Source organism: Phascolarctos cinereus, unplaced genomic scaffold, assembly GCF_003287225.1.
Source record: "Phascolarctos cinereus isolate Bilbo 61053 unplaced genomic scaffold, phaCin_HiC Scaffold_2;HRSCAF=192, whole genome shotgun sequence".
NCBI lineage: Eukaryota > Metazoa > Chordata > Mammalia > Diprotodontia > Phascolarctidae > Phascolarctos > Phascolarctos cinereus.
Window position 1 is genome coordinate 293,527,075 of NW_027555625.1, and position 18,670 is coordinate 293,545,744.

Sequence of the window (18,670 nt, forward strand, 5' to 3'; positions counted from 1 at the left end):
CACCACTCTATCCTCTGCACCATCTAGCTGCCCTTATCAAGGGCACTCCTATTCTTTTAGTCACTCAGGACGGCAACTTCAGGATCATCATCTTTTCATTCTTCTCCTCCTCCCACCCCATATCCAATAAGTTGCCAAGTTTTCTCAACTTTACCTCCACAAGAGTATCACATTTTCCCCCTTTCCCCCTCTCCAATCTACCTTCCACACAGCTGTCAAATAAAGCCTAAATCTAGCCTGTTCATTCTCCTGCTTTAAAAAGCTCCAGTAGTCCCCTATTGCTTCTAGGATCAAATAGAAACTCTGCTATTTATCATTTAAAGCCCTTCATAACATGGCTCCAGTCTGCCTTTCCAGACTTATTGGATATAGCACTGGGCCCACAGTCAGGAAGATCTGAGTTCAAATGCCACCTCAGACACTCGCTAGCTATGTGACCCTGTGTATACCACTCAGCCTCCATATGCTTCAGTTTCCTCCACTGTAAAGTGGGATGACAATTGTACTACCTCCCCGGGTTGAGAGAATCAAATGAGATAACATTGGTAAAGCATTTAGAACAGTTCACGGCATATAGTAGGTGCCTGATAAATTCTTGTTTCCTTCCTTCCTACAAATTACAGACCCGTCAAATTCATCTACTTGATAATTCCTCACATATTACAGAAAGTCCATCTCCTGCCTCCATGTCTTTGCACAGGCTGTCCCCCACACTTTATTTGTCTTTTAAAGCCCTTGATCACCTAGCCTCTTCTAACCTTTCTAATCTTTTTATACTTTACTCTTTGACACATACTCTGGGATCCAGGCACCCTGCCTTCTTGCTGTTCCTTACACAAGACATTCCATTGCTGGGCTTTCTGTATTTTAACTGGTTATCTGCCATAACTGGTTATCTTCTTCTCATCTCTGCCAGAATCCTACCTTCTATAAGAAGCCTTTCCTGAAGCTCCTTTTATCCTAGTGCTTTCCCTCTGTTGATTATCCCTAATTTATCCTGTACATATCATGTTTGTATATAGTTATTTGCATGTTGCCTCCCCCTTTATACAATGAGCTCCTTGAGAGAAGGAACTGGTTTTTTTCCCCACCATTCTTTGTATTGCCACTGCTTAGCACAGAGCTTGGTACATAATAACTACTTAATAAATGTTACTTGATTTGACATGACTGATCCACCTCATTTCAGGCCATGAATGCCCTTGATGATATCATTTATGCTATTTACTATATGCACGGTGCTATTAGTAATATACTATAACCTATTTGCACCGAAGATGTCTCTCCATTGTCCTTTGGGTCACCCAATACTTTGAATTTTCTAAGACTGTGGCATTCCATAGTTTAGTGCCATAATGCATCACCAGGTAAATACTTTGATGCTTCCATGGATCTTTGACTGATGCAGTATTCCTTCCAGCGGTGTAGACTGCAACCCATTCATCCCCTGTAATCCTGGAAACTCTTGTCCAATTCTTCTCATAAATTTTCCATAGAAAGACCATCAAACATGCTAGGAACCCGCTAGAGGTCTCATAATACTGTGTGAATAACAAATAGTCCAGTTATCTCTCACTCTCACTACATAATTTGCCCCTTTCCTTTTCCAGGTATGCATTTTTCTGATGGCATCTTTTATACCACTTTTTGTTTGAAATACTTCAAAATCTTTCACCAACCCTCCACATAAAATTTTACAAATGGGATTACATTTTAAGCCAGAGATGTCTTTGACTAACATATTTTCTATTTGGCAAAGAAATGAAGGGTTTGCTGGCTGATGCAGTTTCTAAGGCTTCTTTGGTATGCTCATTATGGTAATCAATTTGCATTGGTTAAACTTCTTTAGGAAATGAGTCTGCATCAGCAATTAATTATAAGTCAGATTTGAGTTGTATCTCAGTTGCATGCTAGATCTTCTTATTTTTATTCTTATAAACAGTTATTGGTTTTGCACTCTTCTCTAAGAAGTTTGTACACAAATAGCTGATTTGAAAGTCACTTGAAAGTCACTCCCACAGGTTATAGAATTACAGGCACACTAATGCACTATTGGTGGAGCTTTGGATTGATCTGACCATTCTGAAAAGCAATTTGGAATTATGCTAAGAAAGAGATTAAAATGTCCTTTCCCTTTGATTTAGAGTATCTAGTGCTAGTAGATAAATGAGAAAAAGAAAGGAAAGAAAGATCACATAATACACCAAAATATTCATAGTAGTACTTTCTGTGGTAGCAAAGAACTGAAAACAAATTATATGTCAGTCCAATGAAACCAAATAAACAACTTGTGGTACATGAAAGTATGGAATAGCATTTCACTGTGAATATGGTGAATACAGAAAATCACAGGAAGATTTAAATGAACTGATGCAAAGTAAAGTAACTGGAACCATGAAAATAATATACAAAATTACAATAATGTGAATGTAAGGAACCACAACCAAAAAAATAATCAAAAGTCAAGTGAACAAGCTTTTATCAAGCCCTTACAATATGCCATGCATGGTTAAGCACTGGGATTACAAATACAAGCAGACAGAAATAGTCCTTGCCCTAGGAGCTTACTTTGTAACTGGGGATAGAGGTGGGGGTGGGGGAGACAATATATAAAAGTAAGTTGAAAAGGGGGAAGAGAAGTCACCCATATGGAAGCATGTGGGAAGAAGTATGGAGAGGTAGGATTAGGGTTCCAAAGACGAATGAAGACATGGCAATTTCCTAAAAAATGGAAGTTCTAGGAAAAACTGACCAATTAGAGATAGGGACCACAGGGACGGTGTATACTTAAGCATGAGGAGGCTAGGCTGTAGGAGCAGAGTGACCTTCCAGGTAAGAAGGTTGCTGTGGCATGGTCGTCAGAGTCTGTAGATCCAAGAGTGAATCCCAGAAAGGAATAAAGAAACAAAATACTGGGAAAGTATAATGATTAAGATTGGCCTCAAATACGAAATATGTAACAATTATGGATGTGGGACATTGCATATGATGTCAGACAATTAAAATATGATGATTGGTTTTACTGAACTGTCTTTTGGTCCTCTTTTCTATTCTTTATTATATGAGATTACTTTCTAGGAGAAGAAAGGATAGAATTACAGTGGGAAATTTAAGTGATATAAAAACAAATTAAAGTGTTGGCAGTTGGTGTTTAGTACAACAAAAGCATACTAAAAATGACTGTCATCTTGGTAAACTGTCATTTCCCATCTATTAAAGTAGAACTAATTTCATTTTTTGTGATGTTATATTATTTGGTATTCGCCATACCAGTACCTCCTAATGCTCTTTTTAAAAAGTTTAATTGATGCCTTTTGCTTCTTAAACAGAGTCATTTCCTAATATTACCCACCTGTAGTTGAATATTCTATATCTAGCCACTGGATCCAGATGGCTCCAGAGAAGAAAGTGAGGCTGGTGACTTTGCACATCCTTCTCTCACTTAAATTCAATTCACTTGTGTTTCATGGTATCACTTCCCTGATGTCATGGTCCTCTTCTAGAATGAAGGACAGACGACAATGACAACAACAACATTCTCTTGATCAGAGAAAAGTAGTTAAGCAAAAATGACTGACAAAATTGCCTCTGACAACACATGCAACATTCCTCATCTATGGTTCTCCACTCCACTACATATGCGGACATCATCTGTTCTCTAGGACCAAAATTAGTCATTGAATTTAATCACAGTTTAGCTGCTATTGGTGTTGTTTTTATCTCCATTATTGCAGTTATCATGCGTACTCCTCTCTTGGTTTTGTTTGTTTCATTCTCCATCAGATACAAGTCTTCCTTTGTTTCTCCAAGTTGCTTGTATTACTTATTCATGGTGGTGCAATATTTACTCCATTATATCCCTTTCCATCTCAGCCTTCACAGTCATTATCTGGAGAAGTAACTCCTGTGGAGAAGGGGCCAGCCATTCCCAAGAAATTCCAAATAACTACCACATATAAGGCAGACAAACTAGCCTAGATGAAGAATGGCACCCTGAAAGAGAGAAAGGAGGCCAGACAAGTCAAACCACCACCACCACAACCACCCTGACCTCCATCTCCCCTCAGATGACGAAATAGAAAAATGGAAAATAGATAAAAGAACAGACATTGTCACAGACCATCACCATTTCCTAAAAGTTGGAATCAATTAGAGAATGGCTGAATAAATTATGGAATATGAATATAATGGGGTAATTATTACACCACCAAGAATAAGTAACATGAGCAACTCAGAAACAACAGACCCTAATGAAGATAGCACAGGACTGTGAGTCAAAGGGCCTTAGAAATACCAGTGTCTCTGAAACTATTAGACCTTCTTCCAACCCAGCACCTATGGCTATTATTGAGAGGATAAATCACTGTGAATGAGGGACCACTTTCCTCATCACCATCAGCAACAATTGCTATCCAACTGTCACCAATAGGTAGATAGGCATAGGAACCATGGGAGTAGCAACAACCCCAGGTCACTGCCCCCTGCTTCTAGCTCAGCCCTCACAGCCATCATCTGGGAAAGCAATTCCTGTGGAGGAGCCAGATGTCCCCACCAACTGCCAAACAACTGTTACACACAGGGCCGGCCAGCTAGCCTAGGTGAAGTGGCAAGGAATCTTGAGGAAGAGAAGAGGTAGCATGTGCTAGACAAGTCAAATGATAATCACCATCACCTTCCCTCAAACCTGATGGCAGTTCATGTTCCTGAACTCAGGATCCTTGGGAATAACTATACTTCCAGCCAAATGCCCTTAGCCATCATACTTGAGAGCAATCATTGGAGATGTAACCTGGAAAAGCTCCTGCAGGGGCCACAGCTACAAAAGATCCAGAAAAGAAAAGTTCTTGCAAAGTTGGCACTGTCAAATGGTTCACTATCAGAAACTGATATGATTTTGTCAATGGAAATCTCATTAAAGTAAAGGAATTAACATCTGCTTTGCTGTTGCACCATAAAGATCATAGGACCTTTCCATCTGACTTGCAGATGTTGTCTCCCCACTTAGGATGTGAGTTCCTTGAGAGCAGGAACTGTCTTAATTTTCTATTTGTATCTCCATCACTCATATTCCAAAGCACATAAACATTTTATTCAGTCAGTAAACATTTATTATGCACCTATAATGTGTCAAGCATTGTACTAAGTGCTGGAGATAAAAAGAAAGGTAAAATATAGTCCCTGCCTACAAGGACATCATAATCTAATGGATCATTCATTCATTCTCTCTGTTAAAAATATAATTTATTTCATTATTATATTTAGTGCTCACTATTTCCATTACTTTGTGACTTTTCTAATTATCTTCTAAAAGAAAATATTCATAATATGTAAGAATGAACTTCTGTACAGTCTATAAGCCTTTGGACTTTCTCAATTCTTATTCCTAAACCATGTTTTGCAACATATTTTTTCACCATTGTCCCCCCTGTTCACTATTGCACTGAAGTCACCAAATGTCCATTTATATGTTGATTTAATTTAAGTCTTATCATGTTCTTCAAAGAGTTTTTCTCTACCTTATCATCTGCAAGAGACATTGGCAAGAAAAAAATTCAATTATTTTTCTTGGTGGCCTTTTAGCAAATGTTTATTGTGAGCCCACAATACAAGGTGAAACAGAGCTCCATGAAATGATATTTCTTATTGCCTTTGCTTGCACTATAAAATCAACTCTGCAAACTCTTTTATTTGTCCATTAAAGGATAACCTGTGAGCCGTCCTGGCATTTAGCTTCAACATCCTTCTGTCTTCTGGTTTCATTTATAGCAAGCATATAAAGATTGATAGGTTTCAGTCCCTCTAGTAATATTTCCACTTACTGTTCACTTGACAAAGATTCTACATTTAGAGAAACAATTTCTAAGTTAATATTTATGACCTAAAACTTGTGTGATTCTTAGCACCTTGTATTCCACTTTCTATAACTCTCCACTCTTACTACAGAAGCAGAAGGAAGATAGAGAAGAGTGAAGGCCATTTTGCATTTATCCTTCTTTCATAGTCAAAAATCATGACTTCAATGGTGATGAACCTCTACATAACTTAGCTAGGCTGGCTCTGGGGAAACACTGCCTGCTTACATGACATAATAGAGAGTCTTAAACTTGGAGTTAGGAATATCTGGGTTCAAATCCTACCTCTGGTATTTTCTATTTCATCCTAGGTTGGCCTCAGTTTCCTCCTCACCTACAAAATGAGTGGGTTAGACTACATGGCCTGCAAGGTCCCTTCCATCTCTAAATCCATGATCCTATTATGTATGACAGTATTCAAAGCTTTTCTAATATTGTAAAACATGACACAGCTCATACTCCATTGTCATAGCTTTGTAGAAACCATGGTCCCACTCAATACCAAGAGGCACCTGAGTAGGACTTTATAGAGACACTTGTGAAATTCTTGTGTTAAAAAGATGGGTTTTTATCTAGGAATACCCTGAGGTCATTGAAAATGCAACACAATTTCCCAAATGCTAACCAGCCCACTCTTTTATTATTAATTTCTGGGCTTGGCTCATTGTCCATCTACAGTAGATATTCAGGACACAGCTTCTAAAGGAATTAACTTAATGCCTACTAATCCAACACCTTGTTATAGACAGTTCTTTATCCATTTTATTTTTCATGGGTGGATTATTAGCCTGGTCTTTTGAGTGATCACATCAATCAATCAACCAGTATTGGTTAAGCACTAACAGGGTAAACATGTACACGTACAAAATAAATACAAGGTAGTTTAAGAAAGATGGACACTGGCAACTGGAGGGAATCAGGAAAGGTTTCGTGTAGAAGATGGTACTTGAGTTGAGTTTTGAAGGAAACCAAAGATTCCAAGAGGCAGAAGTGAGAAGGGAGTGCATTGCAGGCATGGCAGACAGCCAGTACAAAGGAACTGAAGATAAGAACCGGAATAATGTGTACAAAATAGGAAGGAGGCTAGTAGGATCGATGCATGGAAGGAAATAATGTTTATAGATTAGAAAGGTAGGAAGAAGCCAGGTTATGACAAATAGAGGGGTATACATTTGATATTAGATGACAATATTTTGTAATGGATTAGATATGACATAAGTATTAAGTAGGAACCACTGGAGTGTATTGAGTAGGAAGATCAAATATGTGCTTTAAAAAAGTTGTTTTAGTGGCTGCTTGGATGATGGATTGCGGTAGGTGGGTGGAGATTTGAGGCTAGGAGATAAAACAGGAGGTTGTTTCACTTTTCCAGGTAATAAAGGCCTGAATTAAAGTGGTGGTTCTGTGAGTAGTGAGAAGAGGAAATATTTGAGAGATGTTCCAGAAAGAGAAATGACAATATTTGGCAACTGACTGGATTGGGGAGGGGTGTGTGTGAAAGCGAGGACATCAAAGTTGCAAACTTGTGCGATGATGTGACTCTCAATAGTAATAGACAAATTCAGAAGAAAAGCAAGTTTGAGGGGAAAGATAATGAGTTCTGTTTTGAACATATTGAATTTAAGATGTGCATTGGATAACCAATTTGAAATACTCCAAAGGCACTTCGTGATGTTGGATTAGAGCTCAAGAAGGAATCAGGGATGGATATATAGATCTGTGAATTATATGCAGAGAGATAATTGAACATACTGGAGGTGATGAAGTCAATAAGTAAGAGAGTGTAGAAAGAAAAGAGAAGAGTATTAAGGAATATCCACAGTTTGGTCAACCAAACTCAGCTGGTTTCTATTTGAGTTTAACACCACTGGTACAATACTCTGATGCTATATGTCTACCCTTCATAGCCTGCCAAAATCTAGCCCATTTGACTTCCCATGGACTCCTAATGTGTGCCTTAGCTACAGTCAAGTGAATCTCTTGACTGACTCTAACACGTTGCACTGATTTTCATTTCTATGCTTTTGCTCAGGTTAGTACCCTTGCCTGAAACACCTTCTCCTTCTAGTCAAACTTTACCCATCCTCCAAGGTCCAGCTCAAGTCTCACCCTTTCCAGGAAGCCTTTTCTGATTATTGCAGACAACAGGAGTTCCTTCCCATATCACATCATTTAGCACTGAGTTCTTAAATTGTTATATGCGAATCAGTTTTCTCTTCTCAAGTAGAAGCTCTGTGACAGCAGGTACCGTGTCTCATCCATCTTTCATTCTTACACAGTGCTAGGCAAAGAATAAGTCCTAAATGAATATTTAATAAGCTGACTGAATTGGTTGATTCTTAAGAGGGTGCATGTGTACATCCCAGCTAAAGCTCATCAACCATATACTGTCTACTAAAAGTCAACAGATTACTGGCCTGTGCTTCTGTTGACATTTTTGTTTTCAATCTAATTATGTTGATAGTTACTCAAGAGCTGGAGGAGATTACCTGGAAGACATGTACCATTTACACTTCTCTAGAACAGGATTTCTTAACCTTTTCTGTTTCATGGGCTCCTTTGGCAGTCTGGTGAGGCCTACAGACCCTTTCTCAGAATAATGCTTTTAAAGGCATAACATATATAAGATTACAAAGGAAATAAACTATATTGAAATACAGTTATCAAAAAAAAAATTTAAACCAATTCAAGAACCCCAGTTTAACAACATTTGCTCTAAAGAATCTGAACTCACAGCCTCCTGGGAAGGTTCTTTTCAGTGAAATCCCAAACCAAAAATACATGCTTTTTCTATATTTCCTGTCATAAAATAGTAACAGAAAGTAAACAATTTAATAAATGAGAGAGCCAAGGAAAAAACTTCCAGTTGCTCTAAGGTAAAGCTACAGGATTATTCCAGGTTAACCTTCCTATTCTAGCATCTAGCAATCAGGGTTCTAAGTACCAATAAACCCCACACTGAGAGCAGGCAACAGATTACAAAAATATAGCCTTTTATGGTAACTGCACTATAATGGCTTCATTGCCAAAGGCCACATTAGCTGAGGATGGAAGATTCAATTTATAGTATCTAGTGAATGTGTGTATACTCAGTGACAGCTTTACAGATTTCTTCAGAGGAAGGCTTGCTTTCCTGTGCCAGAGAAAAAATTACCACCTTTGAAAAACATATACGAAGGACCACAACAATTGTTACTCCTCTAGAAAGGTAAGAAATTTTTCAGTCTTTCCATCTTCCAGCCAAGAAAGGGGCAAAATTGGCATTCCTCACCTCAAACTCTGGAATCAGTTTTGACCATGAGTTTCCCTTTCATTATTAGGAAGGTCTTACAACTATGATTGTATAAATAGAAATCCTAGGATTTAAAACAGAAAGATTTAGAGATCGTCTAATCCAACCCCTGCCCTTTAAAGATTAGGAAACTGAGGACCAAAATGGGCCAAATTTAGCCAAGGTCACAAAGATAATAAGTAAAACAGCCAGGATTTGAAGCCATGTGCTGTGATTGCAAACTCAGGGTTCTTCCCAATATACCACACAGTCAAATGAAAGGAAAACAAGACCCTTTCTGTTTTTTAAACAATGAAACTTGTGGGAAATAACTTAAAATGGCCCCAGTATATTTCTACTTTGAAGGATCTGTGATTTCATTGATTCAATTCAGCAAATATTTATTAAGTGTCTAATATGTGCAAGGTGCTGCATTAGAGAATGCTTCAATGCATTGATGGATCTCTGATCTCACCTATACAGGCACTTCCTCCAACTACATCTTCAAAGCCTCTATAGGAGATCCACACAAAATTCTGGAAGCCTTCCTCTCATTCTCTTGATAGTATATAGATAGTAATGGAACACAGAACTTTCAATCCAGTTATCCCTTGGTCTTACCAGTCAGTCAATAAGCATTTAACAAACACCTGCTATACTCCAGGCACTGTTCTATGCTGTAGGGATACAAAGAAAGGCAAAAGATAGTCTCTGCTCTCAAGGGGCTCACAATTTAATGATGGAAACAAACCTGCAAACAACTATGTACAAACAAACCATACAGGATATATACAGGATAAACTAGAAATAACCAATAGACAGAAGGCACTAGAAGTAAGGGAGTTTGAGAAAGGCTTCCTGTAGATGGTAGGATTCTGAGGCTTGAAGGTCGCCAGAGAAGCTAGGAGGCAGAGATAAGGCTAGAGAGCATCCAGGTATGGTGGACAGCCAGTGGAATGCCCAAAGTTGAGAGACAGACTTGTTTGGGATCTTAGGGAGTCATTGCCATTGGAATTTGATGAGGTGGGAGGGGGGAGGGTGGTGGTGGTGGTGGTGACATGATCAAATCAGTAGGAAAACAATGAGGGTTTTCACTGGTCAAAATATAGCACCAAAGCTAGGGGATTTTGATGATGACAGGGATATAAAGAGAGGAATATGGGTAAAGAACAACATTTGATTTGGGCTTAGATTCATTTATATGCCAAGCCAGACAGGATCTTAGGAATTTCTAACCCTAAATCAAAGAACTTTAGTTTCAACTCCAGACACAGGGATTAACAGATAATCTTAGCATGGGTGTATTCTGCCTGGTTTTTGCTAGTTACGTATCCTGGCTCATACCCTCAAGCTATGACCAAAAAGCTATCAATCTACCTTCATGAAAGACAGACTTTCTAGTCATCACTCCCTAGCAGACTGGAGCTAAGATAGCTGACTGATAGCCCTGAAAACATGAAGTCCAAAAGTTATAGCAAGTAAGTACTTCCTAGAAGAGACTAAAATACCAGAGGAGTGACCAATACAGTAATACTCTCAGTGCAGAGCAGAGAAGCCCAGGGTAGATTAAAGTGAGAAGCAGTAGAGACATGACACCCATTAAGAGAATAGCAGATATGTAACAGTCGGTACAGAGGATCAGAGACTCAACACAAAGCCCAGATTCAAGCCAAGAAGGGAATAGAACCCAGCAAGACATAAACCCTAAGAAAATAGCATGATATCATGCACCACAAGACCTTACAGCGTCAAATACATAAGTTGCTCCAGCCACATAGGTTCCCTTACATGTGTGCTCCCATATATGACCCTTATGTGTGTTCACTCTTTCCATTGTGTATTTCTGAGAAAATGTGCCCCATGTTTTTTGGAAAAAATGTTCTACTGTCACTTTTCTTACCACTCTATTTCTTTGACTGTCTTTTATTCTGAACTAACTGGGTTCTCTGGCTGGCTGGTAAAAGTAAACATGTTGTTGGGGGTGGGGGGAGAAGGTTAGTGAACTATGGTTTTTAATAGATGTGGATCCACTAAGATGGCAGTTCCTGCCCCCAGGTGCTATACATGTATTTTATTATATTCTTCACACCACTTCCGCACAATCTTTTGTTCATTGTCCATCTGTTATCCTCACTCTTGCCACATGCCTGGCTCTCCTTTTCTAGTTATATGTGTCATCCATAATGTGCTTTAAACCACTTCTGCTTCTCTATCGGTAATGTCTTGTAGCTTACTCACATTCACCATGGGCCATTCAACTGCCCTTTGAGTGACTCACAACTTGAATATTTCAGAGATGGTAGAATTCCACAAGTCACAGGCATATAGTATCACTGCACCAACAAGGGCCTTTATAAGAAACAACAAATATGAAGAATTCAAAAGAAACATGGAAAGACAAATGAACTGCTACAGAGTGAAGAAAAGAGAACCAGGAGGAACAATATATACAATGACAAAAATAGTGTAAAGGAAAACAACACTAAAAAACATCTGCATGCAAATACAATTACCAGTCTTCATTTCAAAGACAGATGATGAAGTATACTTCCCTCCTCTCACTAGAGAGTTGCTGGACTATGAGTGCTAGATGATGCATAGGCTGTAAAATGTGATTGCTACGTTGGTTAGTTTTGTTTAATTGTTTTTCTTTGTTACAAAGGAGGGTTCTGAATAGGAAATGTATTATTGCATAAAAAGAGTACCTATAAAATATTTAAATAGCACTAATAAAATAATATTTGAAGAAGGAGAAGCTTGGGGTCATTAAAAGCATTACATAATTTCCCAAATGCAATGCAGCCTATTCTCTACCTCCTACACAGTTTTGGGCCCAGTTCATGTGTATCTGCAATGTCTATACAAGATATACATATACATATACATATACATATACATATACATATACATATACATATACATATACATATACATATACATATATATACATATATATACATGCATATATATATATACATATATATACATATATACACACACATAATGGATCAGCTCTGTAGGCTGTCCATACAACTACATATCATTATCTGAAAAACAGACATTCTTTATCCACTTGGTTTGTCTGTGTGGATAGTTAGGACAAATTCTGTTGAGTGACTATGCAACTTTTTAATAGCCTCTACAATGTTGTAGGACTTAATGCAATCAGCAAAATGCCATCTTTAAACAGGAGGATTTGCAGGTCTTCACCAACTACATGAAATCTTCTCTCATAAATGTGCTAGAAATCCTCCATGACAAGTAGCATACATCTTTAGCAATCATACAACTAATTCCTCATTTTTATTCCTTGCTTCATAGTAAAAATCAAAGGATCATCAAAGAAATTTACCTCTATTGTTCCTTTTTAAAGGAATCTTGTGGGGCAGCTAGGTGGCACAGTAGATGGGGCACCTGCCCTGGATCAAGAGGACCCTTGTTCAAATCTGGCCTCAGATACTTGACACTTCCTAGCTGTGTGACCCTGGGCAAGTCACTTAACCCCATTGCCCAGCCAAAAAGAAAAAAGAAAAAAAAAGGCATCTTGTTTGATTTTTACCATATGCATTAGAGATGCTTTGAAGGAGAACATTTAGGCTAAATTTTGCTCTGCTGAATCAAAAGTTTGTTACTGGGGGGGGCGAAGCCAAGATGGTAGAGTGAAAGCAGTGACTTGCTTGAGCTCTCCTCCAAACCCCTCCAAATACTCATAAAAAATGGCTCTAAACAAATTCTGAAGCAGCAGAACCCACAAAAAGACAGAGTGAAACAAATTTCCAGCCCAAGACAACCTTGGATTGATTAGAAAGGTGTATCGCAATGGGCTGGGAGCACAGCAGGGTGTGGGTGAGCAGGCTCCAGCAAACCTGGAGCTGGCCTCAGAGGACTGAATCTCGGGCAGCTGTGGAGGTTTCCAGACTCCTCAACCCACGAATGCCAAAGACAACTTAGAAGGTCAGTGGGAAAAGTCTGTTTCTGTCGGTGCTGAGAAAGGAAGGTGGGGTTTCAGTTCCATTCCCCAAGAGTGTGGCCCTGGGGGAGGGGCAGCTGCTTCCAGAGCTTCCAGCCCACAGACTGAGGGGGAATCCAGTGGCTGATCAGAGAGGGATTGCAGGGATCTCTTTGCCAGTGCTGAGGCAGGAATCTCTTGCTTTGCCTGTGTGTGGATCTGGGCCACAGTTCTGGGCGGTGGCGCTGGGGTGAGGAGGAATGCTGGCATGGTGGAGCTTGGAGTGGCTGTGGAGAGGAACCCTTCCTCACAGTTACAGGACAGAAAGGAATACTTGTGGTCACAGGCCAGGAAAGGAGTAAACACCTTGCCCCTTATCATACCACCTTGGAAGAACTGAAAATTTACAGGTCCCTACAAGTATCTCTGAAAACAGCTACAAACCCCTGAAGCTTGGGACAGTACATTCTCCACATTGGAAGCAGACTCTTACCTTAACAAAGAGTTTAAAACTCAAGTAATTGGCTGGGATCATGAGCAAGCAGCGCAAAAAGAGTCAGACATAGATCTTACTTTGGTGAAAAAGAAGATCAAAATATACAACCAGAAGAAGACAACAAAGTCAAAGCTCCTACATCCAAAGCCTCCAAGAAAAATATGAATCAGTCCCAGGCCTTGGAAGAGCTCAAAAGGGATTTTGAGAAGCAAGTAAGGGAAGTAGAGGAAAAACTGGGAAGAGAAATGAGAGTGATGCAAGAAAATCATGAAAAACAAGTCAACAGCTTGCTAAAGGAGACCCAAAAAAATACTGAAGAAAATAACACCTTAAAAAATAGCCTAACCCAAATGGCAAAAGAGGTCCAAAAAGCCAATGAGGAGAAAATGCCCTAAAAAGAAAAATTGGCCAAATGGAAAAGGAAGTCCAAAAGATTACTGAAGAAAATACTTCCTTAAAAATTAGAATAGAGCAATTGGAAGATAGCGACTTTATGAGAAATCACAACACAGTAGAACAAATCCAAAAGAATGAAAAATTAGAAAACAATGTGAAATATCTCATTGGAAAAACAACTGACCTGGAAAATAGATCCAGGAGAGAGAATTTAAAAATTATTGGACTATCTGAAAGCCATGATCAAAAAAAGAGCCTAGACATCATCTTTCAAGAAATTATCAAGGAAAACTGCCCTGATATATTAGAACCAGAGGGCAAAATAGAAATTGAAAGAATCCACAGATCTCCTCCTGAAAGAGATCCCCAAAGGAAAACTCCTAGGAATATTGTAGCCAAATTCCAGAGTTCCCAGGTCAAGGAGAAAATATTACAAGCTGCCAGAAGGAAACAATTCAAGTACTGTGGAAACACAATCAGGATAACACAAGATTTAGCAGCTTCTACATTAAAGGACCGCAGGGCATGGAATATAATATTCCGGAGGGCAAAGGAGATAGGATTACAACCAAGAATCACCTACCCAGCAAAACTGAGTATAATCCTTCAGGGGAAAAAATGGTCATTCAGTGAAATAGAGGACTTTCAAGCATTCCTGATGAAAAGACCAGAGCTGAAAGAAAATTTGACTTTCAAATACAGGACTCAAGTGGAACATGAAGAGGTAAACAGGAAAGAGAAATCATAAGAGACTTATTAAGATTGAACTGTTTACATTCCTGCATGGAAAGATGATATTTATAACTCATGAGACCTTTGTCAGTATTAGGGTAGTTGGAGGAAAAAAATTGTATGTATGTATATAGATAGATAGATAGAGGGCACAGGGTGAGTTGAAGATTAAGGGGTCATATCTGGAGAATAAAATTAAGGGATGAGAGAGGATGATACTCAGAGAAGAAAGGGAGAGGTAGAATGGGGTAAATTATCTCACAAAAAAAAACAGAAAAGAAAAGTCTCTTACAGTGGAGGGGAAATGGGGGAAGGTGAGAGGGAATGAGTGAATCTTATTCTCATAGGATTTGGCTTAAGGAGGGAATAACATACACATTCAATTGGGTATGGAAATCTGTCTTACCCTACAGGAAAATAGGGGGAGAAGGGGACAAGAGAGCAGGGGGATGATAGAGAGGAGGGCAGATTGGGAAAGGGGTAATCAGAAGTAAATACTTCTGAAGAGGGACAGGGTCAAAAGAAAGAATAGAATAAATGGGAGGGCAGGATAGGATTAAGGGAAATAGAGTTAGTTTTTCACAACATGTCTACTATGGAAGTGTTTTGCATAACTGCACATGTACAACCTATATTGAGTTGCTTGCCTTTTCAATGAGGGTGGGTGGGGAGGGAGGAAGAGAGAAAATTTGAAACCTAAAGTTTTAAAAACATATGTTTAAAAAAATGTTTTCACATGCTACTGGGAAATAAGAAATACAGGAAATGGGGTACAGAAGTCTATCCTGTCCTACAGGAAAATAGAAGGGGAAGGGGATAAGAGAAGGGGAGAGAGATAGAAGAGAGGACAGACTAGGGGAAGGGATATTCAGAATGCATGCCATCTTGGAGTTGGGTGAAGGGGGGAGATGGGGTGAAAATTTGGAATCTAAAAACTTGTGGGAATGAATGTTGAAAACTAAAAATAAATAAATTTATATTTAAAAAAGTTTATTATCAACAAATAAGCCCAATAGGTAGTTATATTATCTTCAATTCTCAATTCAGTTCTTTGGAACTATAAAGCTATAGTATGCCATAGAGTACCATTTGAGAAAGCCTGCCTATTCACCTCACATGTCTTCATTAGTATGTAGATTACTCAGAAAGATTTCAAAGAGATAGGAAAATAGGTATATCAGTTGATAATTATTGATATTATCTTGACCACTTTTTGGCAATGTTACATGATTTTTTCCCCTGAGATTCATTTTCCTTCCTTCTTTCAACTATTTTGAGAATTGGTCACCCAACACCCTCAAAAGTTTATGGTCTCCAGCATTTATCTGTTCTGTTTACATACTTGATCTAGTCTAGCTGTTTTTCCCATTTTTTTATTTCTTTAGTGTCATTTCTCTTTTCCCATATAGGAGACTGGGGGCTGTGATGTTAAAAGTCTAAATGTCCACTGTCATTTAAGAAGGAAGTTTGTTATGGAAATCTGACAGATCCTTTCCATTTTTTTTTTTGTCTGAGGTTGTCCTCATTTCAGTGTCACCCATGAATGCTTTTAAGGAAGTTCTGCTTAATTGAGTCTCTCACAAAGCTTTCTGCAAACTTGTTTTTCCACCATGGCTTCTTGATGTTTTATTAAGTGATACCATCCTCTATTCCACTATCCTCCATAAAAATTTACATTCTAAACTAGTGTCACCTTTGCACCAATATCTGGTGCTAGGAACACAAAGTAGAATGCAAAATAGCCATGACCTTCAAGGACTTTACATGCTTGGAGGTAGATAATCTAAAGACAGAAAAGCAAATAGAAGGTAATTTGAGGAACTAATTTGAAAGCCTTAGGAAGTGGGGTCAGATATCCCCCATCTGTTTTCTTAAGCAGGTCTGACTATACCATTCCTCTTCTTGAGAGGCTTCTGTGACTCTGTTGCACCTAAGATAAAATGTAAACTCCTCTCCTTGCATTTAAATTCCTTCTGGCTCCAACATATCTTTCTGGTCTACTTCATGTTACTCCCTCTTATGCACTCTACATCCCTGCTAACAGGTCTATTTGCTGTTCCTCAAGAAAGAGGCAGACGACCACTCTGCCTAGCATGCGTTCCTGCCTCACCTTGGTCTCTCGAAATCCTTTGCTCCATTCAGAGCTCATTTCAAAAGTAACTTCCCATAGAAGGCTTTTCCTGACACTCCCCAGTTATTAGTGCTATCCTTCTCCTACTCCCAGATTACTTTGTATTGCTTGGCATAAATTGGGTATTTACTCATGTTGTTTTGCCCTCTATAGAATATTAAACTTTCTAGAGGAAAGAGGCTTTTCTATTTGGTTTTTGAATGCCCAACATCTAGCACAATGTCTGGTATTTGATAAATGATTGTTGAATTAAACTGATGAAGAAAATACCAACAAATAGGGGGCTTAGGAAAAGTATCATGGTAGAGATCCATGGCCACCCTTAAGGTGGCCTTGAAAGAAGATAAGGATTCTGAGACGTGGCAAATAGGAGGTCTTGCTTCCCCAGGCATGCAGAGAGGTATGGAGATGGGATGACAGGTTCAGAGAATAACTAGTAGACTTACGTGACTCAGGTAGAGTAGAAAAAGTGGAATAACATGAAATGAATCTGTACTAGTATGGGTACTTTCTCCCCCAGTAGAGATTACAATTCTTGTTTATGTGTCCCATAAAGAAAGACAGACAGAAAGACAGGCAGACAAGACAGGCAGATAGAGTGAGCAAGCCAGAGTGCTTACTAGCTGTCAGATACTGTGCTAAGCACTGGGGATACCAATACAAGCAAGTAAGACACTTCCTTCAAAAAGCTTACATTGTAGCAGGAAAAAGAGAAGTAGAAACCAGGGGAGGGAGTGAAGGGTACTCAAACAGGGGCAAAGCTTGCAGTAAGGGGGAGACATAGTCAAGAAAGTGAGTCAAGCCAAAAAATTAAACACAATCAGGCCTTTTCATGAAACATTTGTCTGGGCTAGGGACTAACCTTAAAAAGAAATAAGGCAAAGAATGGACTCTTTAAAAAAAAAAAAGGTCTGGGAGGGGAAAACCCTCAGGGTTTCTGGCCAAAACAAAAAGAATTACTTTACATTCATTCTGAGCCAATCAGGGGCCAAACAATCTGGGACTTATTATTGGCCAATCAATGAGAGCTAAAATGATTTGGAGAGCCTGAATAATTTGGAGTTAAGGCTGTTCTTTAAGAGAAAAGGAAAGAAAAGGAAAAAAAGTTTTAGAGATTAAAATTTTACATTCCTTTTGGGCAGAGCACCCACAGGTAAGGCTGTGATACCCTATGTGGTAAGGAAGAAAGGAAGAAAGGAAGAAAGGAAGAGAAAGAAAGAAAGAAAGGAAGGAAGGAAGGAAGGAAGGAAGGAAGGAAGGAAGGAAGGAAGGAAGGAAGGAAGGAAGGAAGGAAGAAAGAAGAAAGAAAGAAAGAAGAAAGAAAGAAAGAAAGAAAGAAAGAAAGAAAGAAAGAAAGAAAGAAAGAAAGAAAGAAAGAAAGAAAGAAAGAAAGAAAGGACATGTTACCCAACTGGCTGATTCCATTTTGGTCCCCAGTGGGCAGCTCCTTTTCTTACTCACAGAGGTTACTGTTTGTCCTTCGTTCTTGAAAAGGACCAGACATGTTAAAGACCTTAACTGGAAAAGGCCAAGGTCCCCACTTCATCCTGGGCCATCTCCAGTTGTCTATATCTGGCCCCTAGACCCAGATGGCTCCAGAGGTGAAAGTGAGGCTGGTGATTTTGCACAGCCTTCCCTTGCTCAAATCCAATTAACTTACATGTCATGGCACCACCTCCCTGATGTCAAGATCCTCTTAGAGAACAAAGGACAAACAGCAACAGGGACTTGCCAATCTGGAAAATGGACCTCAAATTGGAAGTATCTTTGGGGTAGTAAGGTAGTTGAAGAGGTAGAGAAATCCAGAGAATGAGTTGGGACTGGGAGAGACTCCATGGAGCTT

At 39.0% G+C, this 18,670-nt stretch overlaps 1 long non-coding RNA gene across 10 annotated transcripts in view; it reads right to left on the reverse strand.

The window, feature by feature from the left end:
* Positions 1-18,670, reverse strand: part of LOC144455913 (uncharacterized) — a 390,611-nt gene that overhangs the window by 174,311 nt on the left and 197,630 nt on the right. For 5 of the 10 annotated variants that reach the window (XR_013484765.1, XR_013484766.1, XR_013484764.1 and 2 more), the window contains one exon: positions 3,353-3,499. The exons of the other annotated variants lie outside the window; for them this stretch is intronic. This is a non-coding gene — a long non-coding RNA (uncharacterized LOC144455913). The remainder of the gene's footprint in view (positions 1-3,352; positions 3,500-18,670) is intronic. 10 annotated transcript variants of the gene reach the window in all.